Source organism: Eupeodes corollae, chromosome 1 (assembly GCF_945859685.1).
Source record: "Eupeodes corollae chromosome 1, idEupCoro1.1, whole genome shotgun sequence".
NCBI classification, from domain to species: domain Eukaryota; kingdom Metazoa; phylum Arthropoda; class Insecta; order Diptera; family Syrphidae; genus Eupeodes; species Eupeodes corollae.
In genome coordinates, this window is record NC_079147.1 from 221,065,539 (window position 1) to 221,092,696 (window position 27,158).

A 27,158-nucleotide genomic window follows, 5' to 3' on the forward strand; every position below is an offset into this window, starting at 1 on the left:
GTGACACAGTTTAAACAAATCTTACATTGTCTCTAGTTTGCTTACTTCCAACAACTTTCCACTGGGGTTCGTACCCAATCTATCTCCAGTTGAAGTACTAGGCATCCGATGTTAACCGTGTTGGAATGAGATTAGAGTTGGTAGGCAGAGTGGAGTTTTGAAAAAAACCTTAAGACTCTTGTGCCTTTTTAGGTATAGATGTGTACCATTTAAACATCCAACCAAGGTACCTCATAGATTTTTTACGAGTAGTTCCAAGGACCTCAAAAATAGTAAAAAAAATAGTAAATAGCACAATGGCAAAAAACAACTTTTACTTTTAGCTAATTTTATAGCCTATAGTGATAGCAACAAGTTTGTGTTTCGCTTTTAACTATGTAATGTAGTCGAAGTAAGTTATTAGTAAAAAGTTAAAAATGTCAACAAAACCAATTTTTACCAATAACTTTGGTAAAACAATTCGGGGGTAAGCTTTTTAAATGCGCGCAATGTCAGGCTCGTTAGTTTGACGATTTGACTGGAATATTTTCATTTTAAGTATAACAATGTCCTAAACTCATTTTTCTGCGATTAGACATATGCATTAACATAGAACAAATTTTCCAATTCTTTTCGTAATGAAATTTCCTGAATAATAGAATCAAATCGATTTGGATATGATTTTCCTTGAGAATTATTTCCTTACCCCATTCGAAAAGGTATAAGTAGTAAGTTACCCATCATAAGAGTCCCGTATTAAATTTGTATGCATTCCCACAATTTCTGCAATAGACCCCAACAGCAAAAATTAAAAATAAACTTCAAATCAGTGAACCTTTAAAATCAGTCTTGTGGAACTTCAAAGAAGGAATGTAGCCCAATTTTAAGATGTAATTACATCCCATTGTTCATTACGTACATATGAAGTTTGATATCTATGATTGCTGTGCATTTATACGGCGGCGGACGTATTTTGATTTAGTTCATCAGTGGTCCCATTGAACTTATACTCTTTTTCGTTTTCCTATCTTGAAAACATCATCAAAAAACAAAAGACGTTATAACCCCTTAGACTCTAAGACTATAAGAGAAGAGAAAGTCTCCCTTTTAAAAACTAAAGAAAAAAAATATCTTGTTTAACTTCTTGCGTCACTCAAAATCAGAGCCTTGTCACCTACAAAACAGAACTAAATAAAGAAAGTCGCAAGGGTTGTGTCCTCCTTCCTTCTTTTCTTATCCGAGTTCTGGGTGCTGAAAATGGGATTTCCTTTTCAATGTTTTTCCTCGAGGCACTACAGGAATTCGCCAACAGAAAAAACCATGATTGGCAGGCAATGGTCTATAATTTACTGACTGATTGCAAATGTTATATTATTTGGATTTTACTTCAATGACTTAAGGGAGTCACATGGAACATGGAAGGAAGATTGGGATAATAGAAACCTTCATAATTCGATCTTAGGGTGCATTGTATTGGTATGTTTGTGTTGTTGTTTTTTGTTGTTATATAGATTTCAAAGTTATTCCTTGTCCATGCAGTTCGAGAATACTTTTTTTCTTTTGATACACGAATTAAATTTTATTAAAACGAATGGAGTAAATATATAATTGCTATAGTTTTGTGAAGACAGCAGCGGGAGCTATAAATTTTTATATTAAAACCTTTCTTGAAATTATTAATGTAGGTATAGGTAAAGGTAGGTGCTTTTACTTGGTGTGAAATTGCGGCTCCAGATGTATTTTGAAGGCATGAAAATGGATCTTATAGGGATTGAGGATTTAAAAAGACCGCAACAAATCAGGAATTTTTCTCTGAGCTCTTCACTGCATTTAGAGAAATTAAATCAATTATTTTTTATTACGACATATAGACATTTTTTTTAAGGATAATATGAAATTGGAAAGGGTGATTTGTGATAATTATTATTAATTTTTCATGTAATTTTTTGACAGCTTTTAAGAAGTAACTTGTTGGAAAATATTATTCTCAATAAATATAACAATAACAACAACAGTTGTAGCAAAAAGTTCATCAAAAGAGGCTGGGATGCGACCCACACTATTCGTACCCATTTGTAGATTTGTCTAAAAGTTCAGCGAAATATTAATAATAAAATTTTGAAAGGGATGAACAAAAATTAAAGTCAATTGAGATATTAATAAATGAGTAAATTTTTTTCTTATAATCCAGATTTAACAATTCGGTAGACTTAAAATTATCTCAGGCTTAATAGACAATGTTTAACGTTTTTTAACGTTTAAATAATTCAATTCATGGATTTAATTGAATTATTATTCTCTTTCTCTTACAGACGCATGGCTTAGCATGTGTATCACATTGCATTGTGTTTTATAACTAATGCAATTGATACACAGGCTACGTTGTCGTTGGACAACATTAACAGGGCCGAAAATTAACAGTCATAACACTAGCAGTGGCGTGTATCGAATAGCATTCTGTGGTTCAACTCAGTAATGTTTTTTATAGTCTTTGGTGTTTTAGTTTTTGCTATTCTTTTATTTGCAATGGCTGGAAATTTCAGGGTAGATTGTTGTAATATTCGTGGGCTTAGAGCGATTTTTCTTTCTGTGTACTCTCATACTGCTTTAAACAGGCCAACTGTATTGGCACTAAGAGAAACCCAAGTAGGTGACAATTCCGATCCCACTGAATTCTTTGTTCAAGGGTATAACTTGGTGCCATTATTCTTTTCCCACCACGATCTCGCCATATACATCAATTATTTTTTCAGTTTAATCTAGACAACTTCTCGGGAATTTGATGCTTTTCTGATTCCATCCAAAGATTTGTTTCGTCCTATCCTCACACTGAAATTGTTATTACGGGCGATTTCAATGTACACAATTCTTCATGGTTTCAAGATTCAGGCCAGACAACATCCGAAGGAGTGTGTACTAAGTTCTTCGCTGAGTTGAACCTACTAACTCAGCTAGCCAACGAGCCCACTCGAATATCGGACGTGGGAGGTCGAGCAGAAAAAAATCTTGACTTGTTTCTTAGCTCTGACCATGGTAAGTACACTATTAGTGTTCTATCTCCTCTAGGCACATCTGACCATTGTGTTACTGTTCAGTTAAAGAAAGAGCTTCTAGAAGAACCGTTTGGTAATACGAAAAAGCCAATTGAGACGTTCTCAAAAATTATTCTAGGATTTTTAAGAATGGTCACTATGCTTCCTCGATTGTGACAGTGACGCCAGCGCCGATATGATCAGAAGTTTGGTCCTCCTGGGAATGAGAACTTTTATCCCGAATAGGGTTAGAAGCATCATACCTTAGGAAAACGCATGGTTCGATGGTAGCTCTAAAGAGGTTATTAGGGTCAAGAAGGTAAGTTGTTTTACAGCCAATTCAACTAAGAAAAACCGGAACAAGTTCAAGCAAGCCAGGAAGGCCTGCAACGCCCATATTCGACGAACCAATTTTTACATTACCAAAAAATACTGCAATGTCCAAAAGGCAGTCAAAATTTTTGGCCATTTGTAAAAAATATGATCAATACATTTGTTGTCAATGATCCTCTATTTGTTAGCTCTTTTTAGAAAGCTAATATTACGCTGCCAGTGAGTGTTATGACTCCGCCTGTCATCGAGCGCGTTAGTGATTCTATGGGGCCAATCTTTTTTCGCATTTGTATAGTGGCGAGAGTCTTAAAAGATCTTAACATAAATAAATCCGCTGGTCCGGATGGTTTCCTCGCTATTGTTCTGAATAGGTGTTCTTCAACGCTGGCAAAACCACTGCGTAAGCTTGTTTCCAGCCTATTCCCAAAACAAGGTGAATCATCGTCACTCTCTAATTATCGACCGATTGCACTTACGTCCCTTCTTTTCAAGGTCATGGAAACGCTGATTAATTATTAGCTGAAGAAATATCACGAAGATCGAAAGCTTCTTAATGACCGACAGTACGGCTTTCGTGGCAATAGCTCAACTGGTGATCTCATGGGTCATCTCACCGAACAGTCTAGCACTTGATAGTTCAAAAGCATTTGATAGGGTTTAGCATCAGGCTCTTATCGAAAATGTGTGCTTTTGGTTTTCATGAATCCCTCCTTCATTGGATTAGAAATTAACTTTCGAATCGTTCAATGCAAGTTGTCCAATACATTGTTTCGCTGACGATAGTACTCTTAGCTTTTCATATTCGTTTTCAAATTCACATCCCTCTTCTTCGGATGTGGAATTGCACCGACAAAATATGATAAGCTCCCTAAATTCCGACCTAAACAGCATTGTACAATGGGGAATAAGAAACCGCGTGGAATTTATTGCTTCGAAAACCCGATGCTGTCTTGTATCATTAAAAAGAGATAAACCCCCTTGCCATTATCAAAAGATGGCACTTGCATCGAGAAGACTGAACATCTCGATATTCTCGGTATTTGTAGATGTTTGGATTTTCTAAGGCGATGCAAGGTCCTCTTATCTACAAGACTTATATATGTCCAAAGATAGAGTATAACTTCATCATAAGATCATTCAAGTCGCTTGAACAATATCGAAATGTTATTTTAACGGTAAAAGAGGGTCAAGATGGCCAGTTGCATTCCTCCCCTTAAACGTTCACCCGTAATAACCGAGATTCCAATTAAAGAGTATTTATTAGGCCGAATAACCTAACCACCTTTTCCAACGACAACAAAACAGATTTGACCATCGTAAGTGGCTCTTAAGTAGCTTAATCTATCATTAGATTTTAAAGTAGGAGTGGCGAATTTCTCATCTCACTTCCCGATTGAAGTAAAGGATCAGGTTGCTTATGAAATTGTACTGAAACTAAGAACTAACTTTTTAAAGTTGAGATAAAAAGGCAATTTTGCCGATTTATACAAATCATTACTAAACCGTTATATCAGCTCTATTCCCTCGTGTCAATATAACAAATGGTTTGATAATGATTGTGTAAAACTCCGTAAATTTTCATTTGTTAATTTTAAGTTTTTCAGATCTATAAATAAACTAATTTTTAAAACATTTATTTTCATATTAACAAGGTTCCAAAAAAAAGTCAACAATGTTGCAAAAGAACATGGCAAATAATAAGAACCCCAAGGCTTTTTGGAACAGTTTTCATGAGCTGGGTGGCCGTGATAGAACCATGGTGACTATGCTCGAAGTTGAGACACTATTTTGTCGGTTGATGACAATCAGCATATTATGCACAACCCAATGCCACTATCTGCGAACTGGATAATCCTATTACTCGACCTGAGCTTGAAACTATTCTGAGTAAAATGAAAAGTAATAAGGCTCCTGGTATCGATGGCATTCCGATTAAATTCTTCAAGAATAGTACGAAACCGTTCAGCCGTTCAACAAAGCGGTTATATTCGCAATCTTCAAAAAGGAGATACCAACCAGCCAGAGAACTATAGAGGAATCTCGATTCTCAACTCGCTAAGAATGATTCAAACTTCAATTCTTTATTAAAGGTTGACGGTATGGATTGAGAACAACAATCGACTCACCATGTTACAGGCAAGGTTTCAGTGGGGTTTCTCAACACAAGACCATATATTCGCTCTTCTAGTATTGCCAGGAGATCGATTGAACAGAAAAAGAAATTATATGCTTGTTTTGTTATGTAAATATAAATGCCTTGATGTACAAATTGTTTATGTTTTATTTCAACTTTCTTGACTCATCTACTGCATCAGTGTTGGGCGGAATTTAATTCTCTGAATGGTTTGAAACAACACAGGTGTCCCCCAGGGGTGTATATTAAGCCCGATATTATTCGCCTTGTTTATTGATAACGTTTGTGATGTTGAATACTCTTTGCGGTATACAAATCAAAGTATTGCTCTACGCCGACGATTGAGTTTTACTGGCAGACAATTCATCTAAGTTTCAGCTGCAAATCAACAAACTTAATATATTTTGTGAATCTGAAGCCTCTGCGTCAATACTAACAAGACAAATATAATGATTTTTGAACCGCGTCAGAGAAGAAGACTCGCAGATGAAAACTGGTCCCTAAACAACGCGAATATTGAGGTCGTTTATTATTTAAAATATCTTGAAGTTTTGCTGTCTTAAAATCTTAATGTTTCGAAGCACGTGAAAGAAAAAAGCAACGAAGTCAAAGTAGCTCTAAACTTGATTGGACCTAAGTTTTACTCTAACCAAAAAATCGATCTTAAATGCAAATATCGTGTTTTTCAAGCAACTGTGAACTGCTGCATGTGCTACGATACCCAAGTTTTTGGATATTTACAACTGGAGGAGGTTGAAGTCGTGCAAAGGTATTTCTTCAAACGCTTGTTCAGATTGCCTTCTTCAACGCCCAATTAGTATAACACCTCTTTACATTAGAAACCTTAAAACGAACTCAGACTACATATTGAAAATTATAAGGAGGGATGAAAGAAGCCTTCACAAATCCATTTTGACCAGTCTTATGCAAACAAATGCCTCCCCGTTTAAGGAATGGAACCAGATAGCTTCTTCAAATGGCAGTAATCTATTCTTTTTGAAGTACAATTTGAATCAATGGGACACCATGTTCAATGATCTGATCGCCGAAACTGATAAACATATCTTCAGTGCACATCTTTTAATAGCGTCAACAACATCATCAAGAAAAGTGTATAGAAACCTTAACCACCAAATAACATCACATGCTAATTATTTCAGTAACGAGTATTCTTCTGAGGCTAATAGTTACATATTTAGAGCCCGAGTCGAAATACTGAATATTTACTATATGCCGCATCGAACTGATCTTCCACAAATCCGTTGCCTTTGTAACACCGGAGAACCAGAAGACACCACACACTTCTTTGCATTGTGCCCTCTACTCCAAGAGATTCGAAGGCTGTATTTCGAATTTAGTTTTCTTCCCCCAACTCGGCTTTATGAAATCCTTAATGGAGGCCGTCTATACTGCAAACATGCTCTAAATTACCGCAGTTTAGTTTGAAATAACTCTACAAGCAGTTATTGCAATTGAAGGTTCTAACAAATGTTCCTAATTACTATTTTGTGTTTCAAAATTCTTGAATTCGCACTTGATGCTTTAATAAACTATTATTTCTTTTTTTATTTGAACTTTTAACTTCTTTACATTAAAATTGTGTTTTTGTTATGAAATGTCGATTAGGCAGACGGCAGAATTGACATGTCCTGTTCATATTCTTAAAGAAAACATTTTTTAATAATTTATATCTTAAAATAAAGAAACTATCTATCTATCTATCTATTGTATATTAGCTCGATAACGTGTTTTTAGAAGATTTCTAGTATAGTGATTTTAGGAAGCTCCAATTGGATCTATGGAGCTTTAAAGAAAGTTTAAAGATTCATGTGGTATTCCAGTAAGTGGACAATTAGCATAAGTGTGTCTTAAATCTAATCTTCAAGACAGCATACTATGATTATTGTTAACTTTTTCTAGCTCTATCTAAACAATAAGATCATCTCTAGGGAATATTGTTAAAAATAAAATTAAAAATTAATGAATTTGAATATTAAACACACAATTTTTTCGTTCAAGTTTCATCAACAATATATTTTATAATTTATGTATGGACATTAAAGTATTGTTTCATGGATAAATGCACAACCTGTATGCTTACCTTTTTTTGTTTCTTGTTTCATATCAAACAGACCATAAAAGAAAAGAATTAAAAATTAAAAAATTGTACACTTCATCGTCGTTGGTAGCTGAATTTTATTATTATATTATAACTATCCACTCCTTGAAGATACCATAACGCTTCAAGGACTCTCAAAGATATGAATTTTTATGCAAATCAAGTGCGGTTTACCATTTTATGGTCGCGCTATCATTCCACTGGAACTAAATTATTCCAAAATGTCCTGTCAGAGACATATACACACAGTATTGTAAGCCAAGTCAAGAGTACGAATGTGCCTTCCTATATATAAACTTTAATATTCTGAAGTGTTCATAATGACTGTCTGGTGTGTTGCACCATGTGTGTGGCGCGGTTAATGTTTCTTAGAACAATGACTCTTGACTGTGTTGTAAAAAGTCTGAGTCTTATATTATTTTATATGAATGATACTGTTTTTATTGCAATTCTATATGCTGTGCTGACATGTGTACAATGTGTAAAATTGAGCTCAGGACGGAAGAAACGGTGAAGGAACAGATCTAGCAGGTCCGACGAATGTCTGAGCTGAGCATCTGGTGTAGCGAATTTTTAATCGGAATCGTTTATATAGTTTTCTTTAAAAACCGTTGACCATAACACTACAGCAGCAGCAGATGCTATGGAACTAATTCTATCAAATTGAACTATTCTTCTTGACTTAAGTAAAATGTACTAAATAACTTAACAATAAAAATACAAATACAAAACATCAAAATCATATAATTTATCCTTCAAGCAAAAAAAAAGGAAAACTGTCAAACCAAAACTTACTACATATCCTTTGATTTGTTTTCTTTTTTTTTCAACTTTATATTTTTTGTTGAACCATTTAACCCTCATTAATAATTTATTGCACTTTAGGCTCACACTTTATAACTCACCCACACTCTCAAGTGTGTTCTCTTAAGAGATCCTTTTTGATTTACGTGCATTACGTTCCGACAGATGTCCCCTGAGTCTGTGGCACATTCATTTATCATTGAAAATTTGGCGCGTTCTTGATTTTTTGTGAAGTTATGTTTTTCTTTTGAGCTGTACCGAAGGATCACGAGAAGCAAAAGAAGAAGAAGAAAAGTTGAATCTCCATTTATAAATTGCTCAATATACTCTTCATAAAATACATATCCTTGATCTCCTTCAACTTTCCACATTACTGGGTTTATTTATTTTTCTTGTTGTTGTTTTACAAGGAAGTGAGCCAGCTGCCTTGGAAGACGAAAAATTGTTTTGTTGTCAAGAAAAAAGGATTTGGACTTATTATACGCTCTGTGTCAATGCTTAAGGATAACGTTTGCATACATCAATGTGACACAGGATAAACAGTGAAATATGAAGCGTGGGTTGACAACTTCTGTGGTCAAGTATTTAATGGAGTTTACAAGATGTGGCGGCGTTGAAGAGGTTTCAATTTAAGGTAAAGTGGGTTTCATGTTAGTTACTTAAGTGGTTTATACTAAGAGGTTAATTTATAGAGTAATGAAGTAAGGACCCATTCTATGTGTATGTTTGTTTAAGAAATTGCGAGATTAGGGAATATGGTGTTTGTAAAGGGTTTTAATTTCTTTAGTTATGGTTCCCTGAATAACTACTTAGCCAATTTAAATATAAATTCTTAAGTAAATTTATATGAACTTTGTATATGAAACATTTTTAAGAAATTATTTCAATCATAAACTACACACTGACTGTTTAGTTATTGAATCTAACTAAGTGTATTTTTAATGATATTTGACAAGTAACTTGAAGGTTGATGCTTATCTATAGATCCACATTCATATGATTCATTACAATAGACGATTATTGTGACTCAAAATTCATGCTCGATAGATTCGGAGTCACCATTTCCTTAAACATAATATGTAAATTCCTACATAAACCTTAATTTTAAAATAAATATTCAACTAATATCTTATAACCTGTGTTTTTTGGCATTCTATAAATACTATAGTAGAAAATTCCCAAGAAAACCTATCGGCAGTAGCAAGATTTTTCTATTTAAAAATTGGTACAACTGAAAGACTGGAGATCTATCAGAATAATAATTTTGAAAAAAACTCCAATAGAAGAAAGTTTTGTGAAAATCAATAGTTATAAGTAAAAACCTAACTTAAAATAATGAAGTGGACAATTTTCAAATAGAAATGTTAAGAAAACATCTGGAAATTGAGATTCTATAAAAAAAAGTTAATTTAACAATTGCTTCAAGGAGGGGTTTGTTCGTAGACTACTACATTAACATGTGGTGTTGAAGCGAGCTTGGAGATCGCTAAAATTCTTTATATACCTGAATCGAGTTGAAATGAGCTTGATTTAACTCGATTCCGGTTGCGAATCAAAATTTTTAAGGAAAAACCTTCGTCGAGGAGTTGGTTTTACAGATAATGCGTTATAGTCTGTTTATTTGCACGTTTGTGTACAAAAAAATATAGTTTTGTCTTAATCAAATTAAAAAAAAAAATGCAAATGGAGTAAGTAGCATATTCTTATATGGTGCTGAACTATTCAGTTTTTCATTGTTTAACACGAATCAAACTATCTCACTTGCACTTCATAAGAAACATCGAAACACCATTTGCATTTTAGAAAGTGCCGTCAAACTTAATCATTTTTAAATCTTCTTGTGTGGTAACACCAAAAAGATTTATTTAATCTAAATTGAGATAAACCTTTATAGAAAACATATTATTAAACATATTAGAACTTAATTATCTTTTCTATTGTTTTTTTATGCAAAATAATCCCAGTTAGTCCATTTTCATTAACGAAACAAAATAATATCAACAGAAACAGATTGATTTTTCCCCCAATGGAAAACACATGATTCCAATTTCACAACTACTCAACGAACACAGCCATCGAGATACGAATGCAATATCAATCGTACCAACATTTTAGAATGAAATTACCTTACCATTCGAGACTCGTATAAATGTCAAAAACCCATACGTAGTAAGATTCTACTCTAACTTTTACCGGTAGTATTCATACTACGGATATTGTTTCTGTTATTTGTGTAAAATCCTACTATACTATTTATAGATTTTCGAAGAAAACACGCTAGTCATACCAATATTTATAGCAACGCCTATTTCCCGCTATATAAAGGGTGTTTTTAAGACGTGTGGTTTCAAGGAGAAAAAAATAAAACGCTTCATAAAAAAAATAAGAATTTGCCATTGTATTTTTAAACTGATTTCCAGCAAAATGTGTCAGCAATAACTGACGGAATTATCTCTCTCAAAGCTTCAATCTTCTTGAGCTTATCTGTGAGGATAGCGGTGTTAAAGCCCAACATATTAGGCTACACAGCAGTACCACGATGCGTTCTTTAAAATGCTCTTCAATAAATTGATTGTTTCGTTGGCGTCGTGACCCATCAATTATTTTGGTTATACAGTTTCACGATTTGCAAACGTTGTTTAAAACGTTGGAAAGACAAATTGAGCATAAACCAAGTGACAGCTGTCAAAAAGACTAACTCTAAAAAAAGTATTGTCAGATTAAAAACCAAACTTCTTAAAACCGCATCGTTTATAATACGATGACTACGATGACTCATCTTTGGCTTCTGGTACAACATCATCGCTAGGTGAACAGTAGCGTCCAAGCTGGAATTTCGTATATTATGATTTAATAATGCTATAGAATGGGGCTTTAACAATAAATGTGAATCTATGCTGGCCAATTTTTCTTGTCCTTATAGTCCAAATCGAATGTCGTAAAAATTCAATTCAAGGAAATAAACTCCACTTAAAGCCTTATATTAACAAGGCTGGGAATATAATTTTCTTACAGAATTCACTCATAATTCTAACGCCTTTCAATGCAACAGAAGTTCTTTATACTCCTGTTTTTAAAAGGCGGCTTTAAAGGTCCCTCCAATAAGTTTTGTCTTAGTAATAACAATATCTAGCAGAAAGAGTTTCAATAAAATATTGGTTGGGTTTTGACTTAAAATAAATTGTATTCTATTACACTAGGGACTAGGGCATAGTATTGCAATGATTTTAAAATGATTAAACTCTAATTTATTTTAATAAAACAAACTGAAATAGAAAAACTGTTAACTCGATATTTAACGAATAAAAAATGATTTTTCATAAGTAATTTTGTACTTACATCTGATATCCAAGCAAAATAAACGCTGGTGTGCCACAGGGCTCTGTAATGTGTGCGACATTCTTCCTTATTTTAATACATCATCTTTTGTTTGAAACTTCCAATTCACCAAATTGTTTCGCTTATGGCAGTACGCTCAGCTGTTCATAATTGTTTTTAGATTCTCATCCTTCTCCTTCGTAGGTGGACTACTAACGCAACGTCAGCTTATGATAAGCTCACTAAGTTTTGATCTTTACAGGATTGTCCAATATAAATAGAAAAAGATTATAGAATTTAATGCTTGAAAAATTCAATGATATCTACTGTCAGAAAAGCGTAACCCCCCAATGCCATTATTCAGACGATGCTAGAAGTTTTACCCCTTCTGACCCCGCTTTAGTTTACAAAACTATTATTTGTCAAGTAAAATTTTTGAGTTGGTGGCCAATAACGTACCTACTTAATTCTTTTGGATTGAATTGAAAAGACAATTCTAAGAGCTCAACGTCATAAGGTCTCATGGCTATCTTTATTTGATCGCTTTTTCAATGTAACATTTGTATATCTTGAGCACCGTTGTATGGTTTCATGTCTGTCTTTATTTTATGCCTATACTTTCATGAGCAATAAAAAAAAATTAGCAACAACTCTCAACCATTCCTGTGTGCGAGTAATGTTGTCAGGAATGGAGCGGACCTACAGTTTATATGCCGAATCCAAACGGCTAATTTGAGAAATCACTTTTTTCATGACAAGAGTCACTCTTAAAGAATTTGTCAATACCTCGGAAGAGGCAGTACCCGTGAAAAGACCTTAGATGGCATAGGCAGGGATCAAACCCAAGACCGCTCGCATGACAGTCCAACGCACTAACCATCATGTCACGGCTATTACACTTTCATAAACAATGCTCTAGTGAAATAGCCAGTTCCATTCCATGCTCAAGCAATTCAACCCTAATCATCAGTTTTCCATTGAGTTAAATTTCGGTCATTTGTAAGGTACAGAGATTCTTTCTTAACCCACACTACACGAATGTGGAATTCCTTAGCAGAATCAATATTTCGCACTTATTTCAATGCACAGACATTCAAAACCAATGTTCATCAGTGTTTCTAAGCCTGTATCCTTTTTCGCATTGCTCTTGTTTTTGCTATGTTTAATTATTATTTGGGTATTGAGTTCTTAACCCGGCCTTAAGGAAACGCACAGCTTAAACTTCAATTTTTAATGACATACTTTATGAAACTCTTTGAATGGCAATTTGATTACAAAAATAAACATTTGCAAATACTTAAGGACATTAATGTGAAGTTATCAGTGTGGGCTGCATCCTATTTTTTTCTTAAAGCTTTTGCAATCAATATTCATTTTTTTCTTAAAAATTTTCTATAAGTGATAGAACATAACGTCATCATATTGATTAAGATTGATTATAATAATGAAATCATTGCAAGTTCACACAATATAGTTCTCGAGAAAGATCAATCCTTAAAATTTTGTTGATTTTGTAAAAAAAAATACGCCAAAAGGACAGATGTAATTTTCCAGCATTAAAATAACACATCAAACCTACATACAGCTAAAAACACAATTCACAATCAAAAATAAATCCCAGTATAGGTAAGGTAGGTAAAGGTAACAGCACATACCATACCTAAATGTACATCAGTCCTACATCGCATTGCTCTCAATATTTCGTAATGATGAATCCGTCACGCTTCAGCTTCACTCTCATTTCTGCCAAAATCAAACCAACCAACAGATGAGCAAAGTCCTACCCATCCTTAATTTTTTATGAATTGTAAGACATTCTCTGCTATTCCTTAATCTTCCAAGAATATTCCTTCTTCCTTCCATAAGGATATATGCATGTTGTTTTTTGTTTCCTTTCATCATTCCCAGAAAATTGGCGCTTCATTTACCCTCCTGAAGTCCTCCTCAACGTATTCAATCCATCTTAAAACCAAAGGTTCTACTGCTACTCTAGATCTGTCACTATTCTTTTTTTAAATCCATCATCTTTTCACCTTTAGTCAATATTCTCGAATGAGAGACATAGACATGATGAAGATGATGTGATGTTCATGTGACCGAAATCTTTAATTCAGTTCATGTTCGATTGTATGCTCCTGAATCCTGATGTGCACTGCATATGGATCTGTACTGGATTTGTAGTGTGCCCCTTTAGTGTGATTAATCGCTCTATAAGATTAAAAGGACTATGAGAAGAGCTGTGAATGAAAAATAAAAAAATAATAAAATAAAAAGACACACATAGCCTTATACAAGGATGTTTTTTTTCTGTTCACAATACGCTCTGATTAATCTGGAAATTCACATAAACGTGGGGTAATGTCCTTGTAATTTGAATTGTTATGGAGCGAGTTTTTTTCGAAGGATTCTAATGATTTTTTCATTTTAAATCACATGGTTAATATCTATCTGTCACTTCGTCATCTTTGTGGTTAGTTTCAGTTCCTCTGTTTTCTTTTTGTTTGTGACAAAGAAAAGAGTCCTTTTTATTGAAATTTTGTATAAAAAAGATTAATGATGTTTGGGTTACAGTGGTGATGACAGACATGGTTCGTTGTTATGGTCATTTGACACAAATGTGCTGCAACTGTGACATTGTTAATGATTTTTGCATGACATAATGGGTTTTGCTGGTTTGCTTTAGAGATGCAGCATATACAAAGACAAAAACTACTTGTTTTTCAAACCACTGGAAGGTTGTATACCAGTCCTTTATTTGGAAAAATTTCTAAACAATGAACATTTTTACCTTTTTTTAACGAAAATAAATTGTAAAAGATCAATTAATTTCTATTTTTAAGAATTTTAGGCAAAATATAATTAGTTAAATTTTGATCTGTTCCACTTTTTTGATTGCATTTTCAATACATAATGGTCAATATCATCTTAAGTTTTGCTGTACCTCCCGATTGCTTCGATGAGGCTATTGTATGTCCAATACTTAAAAAAGGTGACCCAAACGACACAGCAAACTATAGGGAAATATCATTTCTTAAAAGCTGCATTTGATACAGTTGACATAAAAACGCTGTTCTATAAACTTTACAACTTAGGTGTATCAAGTTAGTTTGTTAAACCACTGGAAAAACGACAGCTAGCTTTCATAATAGATGTGGAAAATCAAAAGAGATCCAAATAAAACGAGGACTACGTCAAGGATGCAATCCAAGCTCATTGATATTTTCTTTACTTCTTGATGACTTAGTTGATTGGCTCCCTTGTGGAGTGGAGTTTGAAAGCTTAAAAATAAAAATAATTATGTATGCTGATGACATTGTCATTTTGGCAGAGTCTCCAGCTTCACTGCAGCTTATGATCAATAGGCTATATGAATATTGTAAAAAATGGAGACTGAAAGTAAATTCTTCAAAATCTAAGATAGTGAAGTGCGGACCGTAAGAGAAAAAAACTGGAGACATGATGGAGTAGGATTGGAAGTAGTCAAGGATCATGTTTATCTGGGAATGACTCTCACGTTTGATTTGAATATGGACAAACACCTCAAAGCCAAGGCTGATGCTGCTAGAACTGCTATTTGCTCGAACAGGAAGAAAATTTTCAATAATAACAACATATCAAAAAACGCCAAATATGAAGTTTTTAACGCAACTGCAAAAGCAGTTCTGTTTTATGGAGCACTGATCTGAGGTATTCGGAAATACAAAATTGTTGATAATTTGCATCGATTCTTTCTTAGAAAATTATTTCTCCTCCTTCTAAGTACGCCTTAGTATATGTATCATTAGGAAACAGGTCTTTCCACACTTTTTGTATCAAAGTTGAAGCTGAGCGCAGACTATTTGATACAGGTGTTTAATATGGACCGAAACCATTTGCCAAATATCATGTTGAGAAGTGTCATGCGTCGAAAAACTGGATCCTACAAGGATTGGATTGATCTTACTGCAAATTGTGGTATGATTCTAGAACTGAATGGATGTACTGGTCTCCAAATGAAAAAAAACACTGTACGAGGTTATCCAATCGATCGATGAAAATGAAAGGAACACACTCATAGAAAAGGCGAAAACATCTACGGAAATGTCTCCTCGAAGTACCTAAACTGAGAAGATGCTATTACTTCTCTTTAGATGCTATTGTTTTTCGTTGCAGAATTTGCACTGGTGCATTTTCCGTCTCCTGCTCTAATACCATGCATTCATTATAACCACGGACACTTTTTCGTTGATGGATGAAATTGTAGTCTCGGTTACTTCCTCAGTGATATCGCGGGATTGGTTCCACTGGTTGTTGACGCTGAGGATAGAAGTAGAGAGTTTTTCGGTCAATTACTCACTGTAGTCTCTGGCGTTACCTGGTATGCAAAACATGCAACAGGGTTATCTTTACTTTCTTTTAGTTGGACTGTCAGGCTCTGAATTGTGTTAACAAGCAAGGGGTCAGATTCCACGTTTGCATTCCGGAAAGTTCGAACCTCCAAAGTGTTAGGTGCATGCCTTATTCAAATAAGTATGTGGCCGGGGCGTGCCTTGGCCTCAACCAACATGCGTCTCCAGCCAGCTCGGTCTCTAGCTAACTTTCTCCAGTTTCGCACGCCAAGTTGGTTGAGGTCCTCTCCCACCTGGGTGCACCACCTGAGTAGCGGTCTTCCTCTACTGCGCAGTCCCTCAGGATTGGATTCGAAGACCTTCCGGGCTGGAGCGTTGATGTCCATTCGCTCTACATGACCTAGCCATCTAAGCCGTTGGACTTTAATTCTGCTATCTAGATCAGTGTCGCTGTACAACAGTCGTTATATCTTCTCCTCCATTCTCCATATGGCACCAAAAATCACCCATGGTCTGGCCCTCATTGACCACTAAACCCATCTTCTTCGCTTCCGTCCCAATGCTCAAAAACGCTCGACTGACATCACGCTTTGATCTTCCAATTATGTCAATATTATCTGCGTATTCGAGTAATTGGATAGACGTTTGGAAGATTGTGCCTCTAGTGTTGACGGTTGAGTTTTGCACAATTCTTTCCAGAACGATGTTGAAGAAGTCGATTGACAATGCATCGGTAAGATCTTTTTCAGCCTTGATAGAGCAGTGTGCATTCTCCATCGTCATTCTGCACAAATGGATAAGTTTGACAGGGATGCCAAACCTAGACATTGCTCTGTAGATCTCATATAGATGCTGTCATACGCGGCTTTAAAATCCTGGGTTTTTTCCAAGATCTTCGGTAGTGTGAATATTTAGTCGATAGTGGACTTTCCTGGTCTGAAGCTACAGTGATAAGGTCCAAACAGGTTGTTGATGAATGGCTTCAGACGTTCACATAATAGGGCACAGAGTATCTTATACGCAATGTTAAGGAGACTGATGCCTCTGTAGTTGGCGCAATTTAGAAGACCTCCTTTCCTATGTATCGGGCACACTATGCTGAGATTCGTTGATAAAAAAGCTGATAACAACTTTACGAATCAATGAACAAGGGTTATGAGAAAAGAGCACTTAGCCCTAGACAAATGGGAATGTGGGACCTATCTACGTTCTCTGTTGTTAAACTTTTTGCAAAATCAAAATATGCCCCACATTGTGACAAATAAAATTTATTCTACTAACATGAATACTGTCAAAAATAACTTCAATACCCATAAGTACTTTGTAATACCAAGTTTGGTCAAAACCGCTCCGGATCACATATACCTATAACTTATAGTTTAAGTCTACCTAAGTGATGGTTTTCCTTTAATATTACGGGTCATTTCTTTTTTGAGACCCTTCTCTGGATTAAGAAATAAATCTCACGATAAATGCGGAAAATGCATAAAAATTGTACCTTGTTCAAGAAATGGCACACATATTATTAATATTCTAAAGCAAGATTATTTTAAAGAAAACACAAAATATTTCTAGGGAAAACATCCACGTTAGATAAAACACGGTACATCGGGCATCATGCTGTGGGAAAGTTCAATGAAGGGTCAGTGAGAGGAGACCTTTTCTTATTGATAAAATTTATTAGAAATGCAAAACAATTCTATAGCCATTTAGGTCGAATTTCACCTCAAAATTAGATATAAGTAAAGAAATTCGGAGAAGATAACATTGAAGGAAATGTAATAAAATCATTTTCAGCGAAATTTATGGACTTTCTTTCAAAAGATACACATAGGTAAATGGTTACAAATACTTAGAAATCTAGTTTACAACCTATATTGTAATTCCCGTTTTATGTTGTTTTGTTTGTTCAAAAATTGAAATTCAGGATATATGGGAGGTTTTTCAAATGAATATTATATTAATCTAACATTAGAACCAAGGAATTAAACTTTAAAATCCATATGCACTTCGAAAAGTTCCCAATACGAAATTTTAAATTACATAATTGGTTTCCCACGAATTTACAAGTATCATACCTGCCTTAAAACAATAGTCGTTAAAATTGCTAATGGCTGACTATTCATCAAATTGGCCTTTAAAACAAAATTTGATTTTAATGTTGTTTTTAAAGTTGTAAGTGCACCACGTTACATTTCAAAATTCAATCTCAAGTGCATAGAAGCATGACCGTTTTTTGAAACCTTATAATTTATTCATATTTCCCCATGTTACGGATATGAACATTAGAATTCCCATTTATGGTTTATGGAAAAAACACATATCCTCTTTAATTCAATTTTATTTATTTCTGCCTCATTAAGTATTCAAGTGCTGCATACCACCGATATTTCCTCACCCTCACTTTATGATTTCTTTGCCACCAGAGAACCCGCAACAAATTATGAAAAGTGTTCAACTGTTCAACCCTATTTTATTTTATAGCCGTTCAATACAAAATTATTGATATTCGATACACAGGCATTGAACATTATATGATTTATGTTTTTATGATGATTGAGAGTAAACCAGAAGAGCTATGTAAATTTATTGTGAACAAAAAGGCCTTACAACCTACCCTAGTTTTCGAAAATTAAATTGAAAAATTTCAAAGGTATTGTTTCTAGTTTGTTCTGCAGTACTTTCCAAATTTGGATTTATTTTATAATGAATCAATACTTTTTTTACGATTTGTTTTCATGTTTCTTAAAACCAAAGCAAATCATTTCAACTGTCAGATTACTACAACCTCCTCACTTGTTTAACAGTCGTCATAAATCTTTTGTTTTCAGTAAAAATTTACCCAAACGAAACATTTTATAGTCCTTTACAAAGTAAAAGATACGACTACTGTAGGGTAATGCAGGAAATTGCAAAAACACAGGTGGCACACGACAAGAAACAGGTACAGGTAGAGCGGTAACTATAAGGAGATTATCCATGTCCTGGATTAAAAAATGTATACCTTATATAGATTTTAAATTATCAAATTGCCTTCGTTACTCTTAATCGGTTCTTTGAAAATATTTAGTGTTCCGAAGAAAATTGGATTGGTATTTCCATAATTTATGGAATATTATTTTAAACTGCAATTTCTGTCACCTAAAGTGTGAAATAAAGCAGGTATCTAGCTCTTTTAAATCTATAAACAATAAAATCTTGCAACTAGAGGACCTACAATATCCAGCAGAAAAATGAAAAAGAAAGGCTACGATTTTTTTTTAAATCCTGGAAATAATATATAACTTCAAGCGAAATTATATTTTCTTACAATATTATGGCAGTAGTACCTGTACATTATTGTTTCACTTCGTTCTGAGGTATAAAACGTGTTTAGACAATAACGAAGATAGCTATCAACTCAAAGAGGTGTAATTTCAACACTCCACTGAAGTCTAGTCATTAAAAAATCTTTGCCAAACTTGAATACAGTATAGTCAATGTAGAAGAGCTTATGCTGATGATGTAGCTCTACACAGCCAACAGATAGGGAAATGCCTAGTCCCTTTAAGCGAACAATTGAACCAAGCTTTATCTAAGATTTTCCCCTTGGCAAAAAACTAATGATTGCCCCTTAAAAATAATATAACAAATTGGAAGAAAATCCAAGTTTAATCCTAGATAAAAAGCTAAACTGGGGTCCAAACACTCTAGCTAGAGAGATCCAAAAAAGCTCAGATTTCGCAATCTTATCATGCGATTAGATCTTGAGGAGAAACTGGGAACCGAATCCTATAATAATTATGTGCATGTGTACTGCAATCTTGAGAGTCAGTTAAAGCACTGCACATTCGTGTTGTGCGGTTTAAAAAATAATCTCTGTACTTTACAGTACGTTCCAAATTGGGCTCAATGGTAAACTGATGAGCTCTCCTAGAAGAACGGGTATTACGGTTAAATTGTTTTAAAGGAGGAATGCAACTAGGTATTTCACTAGAGCATTGTTTATGAAAGTACTGACAAAATAAAGAGAGACATCAAACCTTACGGCAGTGCTAAAGAGACACAAGTTTCAGTTAGACAACGGACATTTATCATTTTAAGAGCTCTCTTTTAAATTATGTCCCAGAGACCCAAGTTGGTTATTGGACCACTTTGCCAGATATGGGAATTGTACTCGAGTTTCGGAGGAATATAGGCTTTATAAATTATAGCCAGATCACAAGGATTAAGGGCATCGTCGGAGTAGTGGTTTGTACTGTACATACCTACAATGTAGGGATAAGGATTTGTGGATATTCCAAGACACCTGGGACAAAATAAAACACCACAGATCACTCATAATAAATATAAATAATGAAACAGATGCTCATCGGAAAACTGTTTGGCGAAGTGAGTATAGAGCAGACGAGATAGGAAGGCCAGATTAGACAAGTTGGCAGAAAGCGCTGAGGAAGCTGCATGAAGAGGTAACGCGAGGATGCTGTACAAAATCACTAAAGATCTTGTAGGCCAACAAAATATTGTCAACCATCCTGTTCGTGACACGAACTGTTGTTTTTTTTGTGTCAATGGAAGATCAAGTGCGGAAATGGAAGGAGCACTTCTGTACATGTACTGAACGATGACCAGAATGCAAATACAAACGCTAATGCAAATCATCAAATGCCGGATATACGTAGATCTACCAGAAGCATTAATATTGACCCCCTGATATGCACGGAAATAAGAACCGCGATACATCTTTTAATCAACAACAAAGCAGCTGGGCTGGATGGCATACCTGGCGAATTCCTCAAAGCAGACCCCGACCGGTATTTTGTTGCTACTTGTTAAGTCAGTTAGGGAAAACGAAACCTTTCCAGGGAATAGAAGAACGGGGTAATCGTCAATCTACCAAAAAAGGTGATCTTAATAACTGCTTTATCTAGCGTGGGATCACAATGCTGTCCGTATTTCCAAAGTTAATGGCAACCATCATTCTCGAGATCAAGCGTCAGGCGCGATTTCGCAGTGTGTCTACCAAATTAATACCTTGCAAATTATTCTTGAACAATCGTTGAAGTACCAATCGGAGCTTTACCTCATGTTCGTCTAGATCATCATGCCGTCGATCGCGTTAGTTGTGATGTTATCTGGAGATCGCTTGGTGCTAGAGGCATTCCTGATTAAATATTTGCGATAATAGAAGAGTCTTACAACAACGCAAGGTGGTTTGTTTTGCACAATGGACAGCCTTCCGACGCATTTGAAGTGCGACAGGGAGTGTGACAGGGTGATGTATTATCACTGATTCTGTTCTTGCTTGCTATTGATGATGTTATGACTGCTACGGTGGGTGAACACGAGCGACTGGATATCCAAAGGTGCCTGAAGGAAACATTAAGCCATTTGGACTATTATGACGACATAGGCTTAATTGCAAATAGAAATGGAGACTTCAGCCACATGTACCACTCTTTTCAACAAAATGGGGAGGTAGCTGGCTTAAGGATATATGCCAGGTAAATACATACCAGCCGAAACCAACAGAAACAGGTTATTGTAAGGAAAGTGGCAGTAGAAGAGGTCACCCAGTTCAACTATCAGGGAAGCTATTTGGCACTCGATGGTGGAACGGACCTGGATATCACCAATAGAATAAATAGAGACCGTAGTGTATTCGAAATGCTTTCTAAAGTGTAGAACTCTAGGAAAATAGCGTAGTTGTTTGAATCCAACGTAAAATCCGTGCTGCTATATTCCTGCGAAACGTGAAAGTGCTCTGCTGACATCTCGAGAAGGTTGCAAACTTCAGTCAATCGCTGTCTACGTTATATCCTGAACTTGCCGTGGCCACAAACCATATCTAACGCGGAACTGTTGATCAGGACTGGGCAAACAAAAGTTGATGTTGAAATCCGCAGAGAAAAAGAAGCTGGATTGGCCATACATTAAGGAAGCCGGACGACAACATAGCAAAGCAGTGCTTTCAATGGAATCCTCAAGGTAGAAGGCGGCCTGGAAGGCCAAGAGAAACATTAAGATCATCTGTCATGAAGGAATTTCGGTCCCAAAACTTAGAGACGTGAGGTATCGTGCTAGGAAGAATAGAGAGAGATAGAAGGAACTAGTTGCCGCCCTATGCTCCAGGTGTAGAAAGGCTTGTTTCACACCATATGGTTTTGACCGTACGGCAAAAAACCGAACGGCGACATTTTGCTATAGACTGTGACCGAATAATATGAAAGCGTATATGCTTTTCTTTACGCCTCTTAAAAAATGTCGCCGTCAGGTTTTTTTCCCGTACGGTCAAAACCACCCCAAAACGACGGCGCCGCAACTTATAGCAACCGTTTACTGCCACTACAGTATACGGCAGCCGGACGGCGCGATAAGCTTAGTGGCGTACGTGACGAAATGCATGTTTTCACATCATACGATTTTATTCGTGCGGCAGAGTTCGATCAGCCAAGACAATTCGTTTTTGATTAACCATTGGGAACAATTCTGTCAGAATTACAAGAGCTTATCATACGCTGCCATTGGTAGTACACATTCAAAGAACAAGGATGAGAATCTAAAAATGGATTTGAGCCATCTAAAAAGTAACTTCTAGCCCTAAAATGATCAATGCTTTGAAATTTTAAGTGCAATATTATTACATTCTTGATTGATGATTACTTGATACCATGTCTGAATTTGAATAAACCCTTTAACACTATCTTTCCTGATAAGAACGAATGAGTTGACAATATCCATAAAGGCTCAAAAGCTAATGCTGGTGTAGGATCAGGTTTCTTTTCTGAGAAACTCAATCTTGCAAACTCCTTCAGACTTCCCGATCAAAGCAGCGTCCTTCAAGTCGAGGTATTGGTAATAAAATACGCTCCGAAACAGGTCTGAGTGATTGCGCTATCACGAGCTGATATCACCACATTCATTGATAGCCAAGCAGAACTAAAATCGTTTTCTGCTACAAAAATCATACCGAAGCTTGTAAATTACTGCCGCAAAAACTTACCATATTACTGCGATGTACCTCATGAGCTAGAGAGGAGAGGTACAACACAAAACTAATCTAGTATGGACTCAACTATAAGCATCCCATCTGGTAATTAAAATGCACCATTGGTAAAAATATACTCCAAGAAACCAATGGAAGATGAAAATGTCTTGAAATCAACGCCACGGCCAGGAAACGTTGCTCAAAATTCTTAATCTTGTTCGATTATGCATTAAGTCAGCTTGTAAACATAATAACAGGTCACAAGCTGTTGGGCATCGATGATATTTGCACAGGATGCAGTGATGAGCAGAAAAAGAAGACATAGCCCCCTTCGTATAACATTGCCCAGCACTGTGCCAAACTAGGAACACGTCATTTTTAGGAAGACACTTCGTCCATCATCTTCAAGAACTCGAAGATATTCCGAAAAGCAGCCTATTACAAGTCCTCTAAAGGGCAAAAACAATGAAATTCATAGGTTTATAAATTCATTTTTAGGAACATAATCTATCACGAAAAACTATTGTCAATAATTAAGCGGCTTTAAGTTGTTTGACACCTGTCAAACTAAGTTGTCATTTAAAGTGCCATACAATTAGTTCAATATTTGCCAGTTACCATAATGAATAGTTCAACGATATTACAATGTATTAAAATTAGTTAAAACTAGCTTCAAAACTTTTTGAGTCGAACGTTCCTCTTTAACGTATTACGCGATAATTATGGTTGTCAAAATCGATCGACTACGCCAGCAGGTCATCATCTTAAGACGTATGCCTCTATAATATCTTCGAATAGGGAGAACTTTAAATCTGTAGATTAACTTATCGTAAATTTTGGGGTTGTGCAAGAAATCAAAAAAGTGAAAAAATAAAGTGAGACAACAAACCTTGCGGCGGTGCTAAGGAGACACAAGTTTCAGTTAGACAATCGTTTTAAAATATCAATAGGTCAAATTAAGTTGTTTGTTTGTTGTTTTTTTTTTCAGAAGTAAATAGTTTACAAATAAAAAGGATTAAAATAATTAAATGCGTTTAATTTTATCGCGCCGCGGTAGCCATAAGTATATTAACATTCAACAGAAAGAAGAATTATTGTCATGTCCAATTGGTCACCCTCCAATTTTTGAACTGTTGACATTAAACAAAAAAATAAAACATTAAAATTACGGCCGACCAAAAGGATAACTATTAAAAAGCAATATTTACTTTAGACCGCTGTGTTGTTTTCGCTGAAGACTGTCTACCTTACCTACCTTAAGTAATACAGAATAATAAATTTACCATCGTTTAATTGGATTAAGAGATCAGAAAACATTTCCTTATCGTAACACATTCATCTTGCATCCTTCAGTACCATTTTTATTTAAAATACAAAAAAGTACTTTATGTATATATATTTACCTTTATCCTTCTTCTCTCTCATTGCAGCCGAAGCCAATACCAGGAAATCGAGGATAAAAATTGTTTCTGTTTAAATTAAATTTAATTGAAGCAATAACCCTCCATCAGACTTCGTATAAAGAAAGGATGCCATAGTAAGAAGACGACCGACGCGACGGCGACGTGGGAATCGGCTATTTGTATCCTTTTTTCGTAGGTAAGTGGCAGGATCAAACTCCTCAGTGTTCTGTGTATACTTATTACATTCATGTCAAATTCTTCGTGGTCGAATTGTAGAAAAAAGGATTCTAAGGATTCCATATGGAGATATCGGTTTTCTGATTTACATAAATTCTTTTGCAAGACTATACAAACTTTAGCCTCTCGGGGATGTTTATTTAGTTTAGTAGGCAACAAAAATTTAGATATTCCTAAGACGAAGGAAAGCTATTCTTCATGATCAAAGCGGATCCGAATTTTCTGATACATCCTTTTCTTACCTCACTGAACTTATGCACGAATAATCACAGCCTCGAGGCTATGATTAGCTGGCTAAAAATTCTCTAGGTAGTCTACCTGAATTCTTAAGACGCATCCTGGATTGGAAGAAGGACAAAACAAAAGGTCCTGCAAATGTTTTTATTTAAATTTATGTGACATTTATCTTGTGATATTTTGAGACTTTGTTGACGTTTTTCCTGGGGCTGCAATTGCATGCATAGTGCATTACATATGAAATATATTTTTGTATAATTTATTTTTTTATTTTATCACGAATCAGTTGCTCTTGCTGGGAGATATCTAGTGCCTTGCCTTGACGTTAATTGCATGTTTTGAGTTATCTTACGATTTGTTGAAGGAAAATTCTTTTTCTTTTTTTTTTGTTAAAGAATTTCCAATTTGGAAGGCTTAAAAATCGTTCCTTTTGGATTTTAGCAATTTGTTCCAAATGAACGAAGTACAATAATAAAAGAATGGTTAATCAATTTTTTGTTAAAATTCCGCTGTACCATTGTGGAATTAAGAAAAAACAAAATCATCTAAATTGGTCCTTTTTTGATCAAAGAGGTTAAATTGATTGTAATCATCAGCCTTATTTTTGGTAGAACGATTATGTTTTGATTTTTTTCAGCATCGAAGATTGTTCTGCCTTTTTATTTGTAATTTGGAGAAAGAAATTCGATGTGAACAAAAATCTTGTCAAATTATTGAAGAAGTAACTGACGTTGTTTTGGATGTGTGATGTTCCATTTTTGCTTTCAATTTCATAGGATTTTTCATGAAACTAAAAAAAACAAAAAATAGAAGATAAAAGATTACGAAATTTACTTTCTTATCAGAATTTATTGTTTTGGGATTCTATGTGACCAAACAAATATTTATATACTGCTCATCGATATACTATTGACTTAGCCGCCGTTACTGGCCGCAGTGGTGGCATTCGAATGGACTGGAAATGTCCTTTTTCATACATTAGTTGAGTAAATTTATTGAAATTGAAAATCCTTTCAATGCATGAATCGATTCACGCAGGTATAGATTTAACTGATACAAAAATAACCGTTGGAAAAAAACTGACGCCTATCAGGCGACTAGACAAAGGACACTCACATATCGTTGGCTAAACAAATATCAAGAAAACCATTTTAAAAAACATTTAGCTGTTCGTCCTTTTTTCAATTGATTTTCAGTGTACGTGTGCTATAAAAAATCGAAAGGATCAGTGGTCAAACATTTTACAATTTTGGAAAAAAGGATTCGTAGCAATAGTAAATTATTATACTATCATGTCCTTTAGCGATTTCAGTTATAAGATAAGAATAAGAATTGTATGAGAAAAATTAAACCAAAATGATGGTTGGTTGGTCATCTTTGAGATGCACCTTATAGGTACTAGTATAATTTTCGAGCACTTAGTTAATCGTTTTTTCATATGTTTGTCTTTAAACATGTAACTTTCAGAACAAAAACGCCCTTCTAAATTCGACGACAGTCACCTACCTTTTTTCTATGATTTAATCATTGAACGTTTTGTTTCGAGATTTAGAGGCGATTTAGAGAGCCAAATTTGCAATAATTGGTGTCAACTTAAATCTCGGTTTTAATTCTAAAAAAATACATTATTTAACCCGAAAATGTTCTCTTAGTTCATTTTTAATTTTTCAATAATGAAGTTATTTTTAATAAACAGTTGATTGTTAATTTCACACTTTGCAACATTACCGTTCCACTGAAAGCGCTAAATTTTTTTTTGAATGATGAAGTCCAACATTAAATGCTTGATTTCAATTAACAAGTCCTTAATTCCAATCTACAAAAATGTTTAATAATAGCTAGTTTCAATGATGAAAACCAATTAAAGCTATTACTGGTCACTTAATCAAAACAATAAAACGTTTTACGCAACAATGGCAACAGTTTTCAATTTTAATTAATAGTTGCTTTAAAACAAGGTTAACTTTTTACACCTTGCGGTAAGTAGGGGTAAAAAGAATGTTTATAATGCATCTGGTATTGGATGTAATGCTTATATAGTATGAAACCAAAGGTTTTCAATATGTCCATTTAAACATATACTTTTTGATAAATTATTCAATATTTTTACATTTGCAAACTGGGCCCATACTCATATAAAAAGAGAAACGAAAGTAATCGTTTTTACAAAATGAAAGAAGCGTTATGAGATTCTGTAAGCCGTGCCATAAAATTTGTTCGTTTTTGACATGAAACAAATGTTTCGCACAGTGTCAACTCTGATTTCA

At 34.8% G+C, this 27,158-nt stretch overlaps 1 long non-coding RNA gene across 1 annotated transcript in view; it reads left to right on the forward strand.

Moving 5' to 3' along the window:
* Positions 1-27,158, forward strand: part of LOC129938839 (uncharacterized) — a 204,390-nt gene that overhangs the window by 133,862 nt on the left and 43,370 nt on the right. The window contains exon 3 of the long non-coding RNA XR_008780488.1: positions 24,445-24,613. This is a non-coding gene — a long non-coding RNA (uncharacterized LOC129938839). The remainder of the gene's footprint in view (positions 1-24,444; positions 24,614-27,158) is intronic.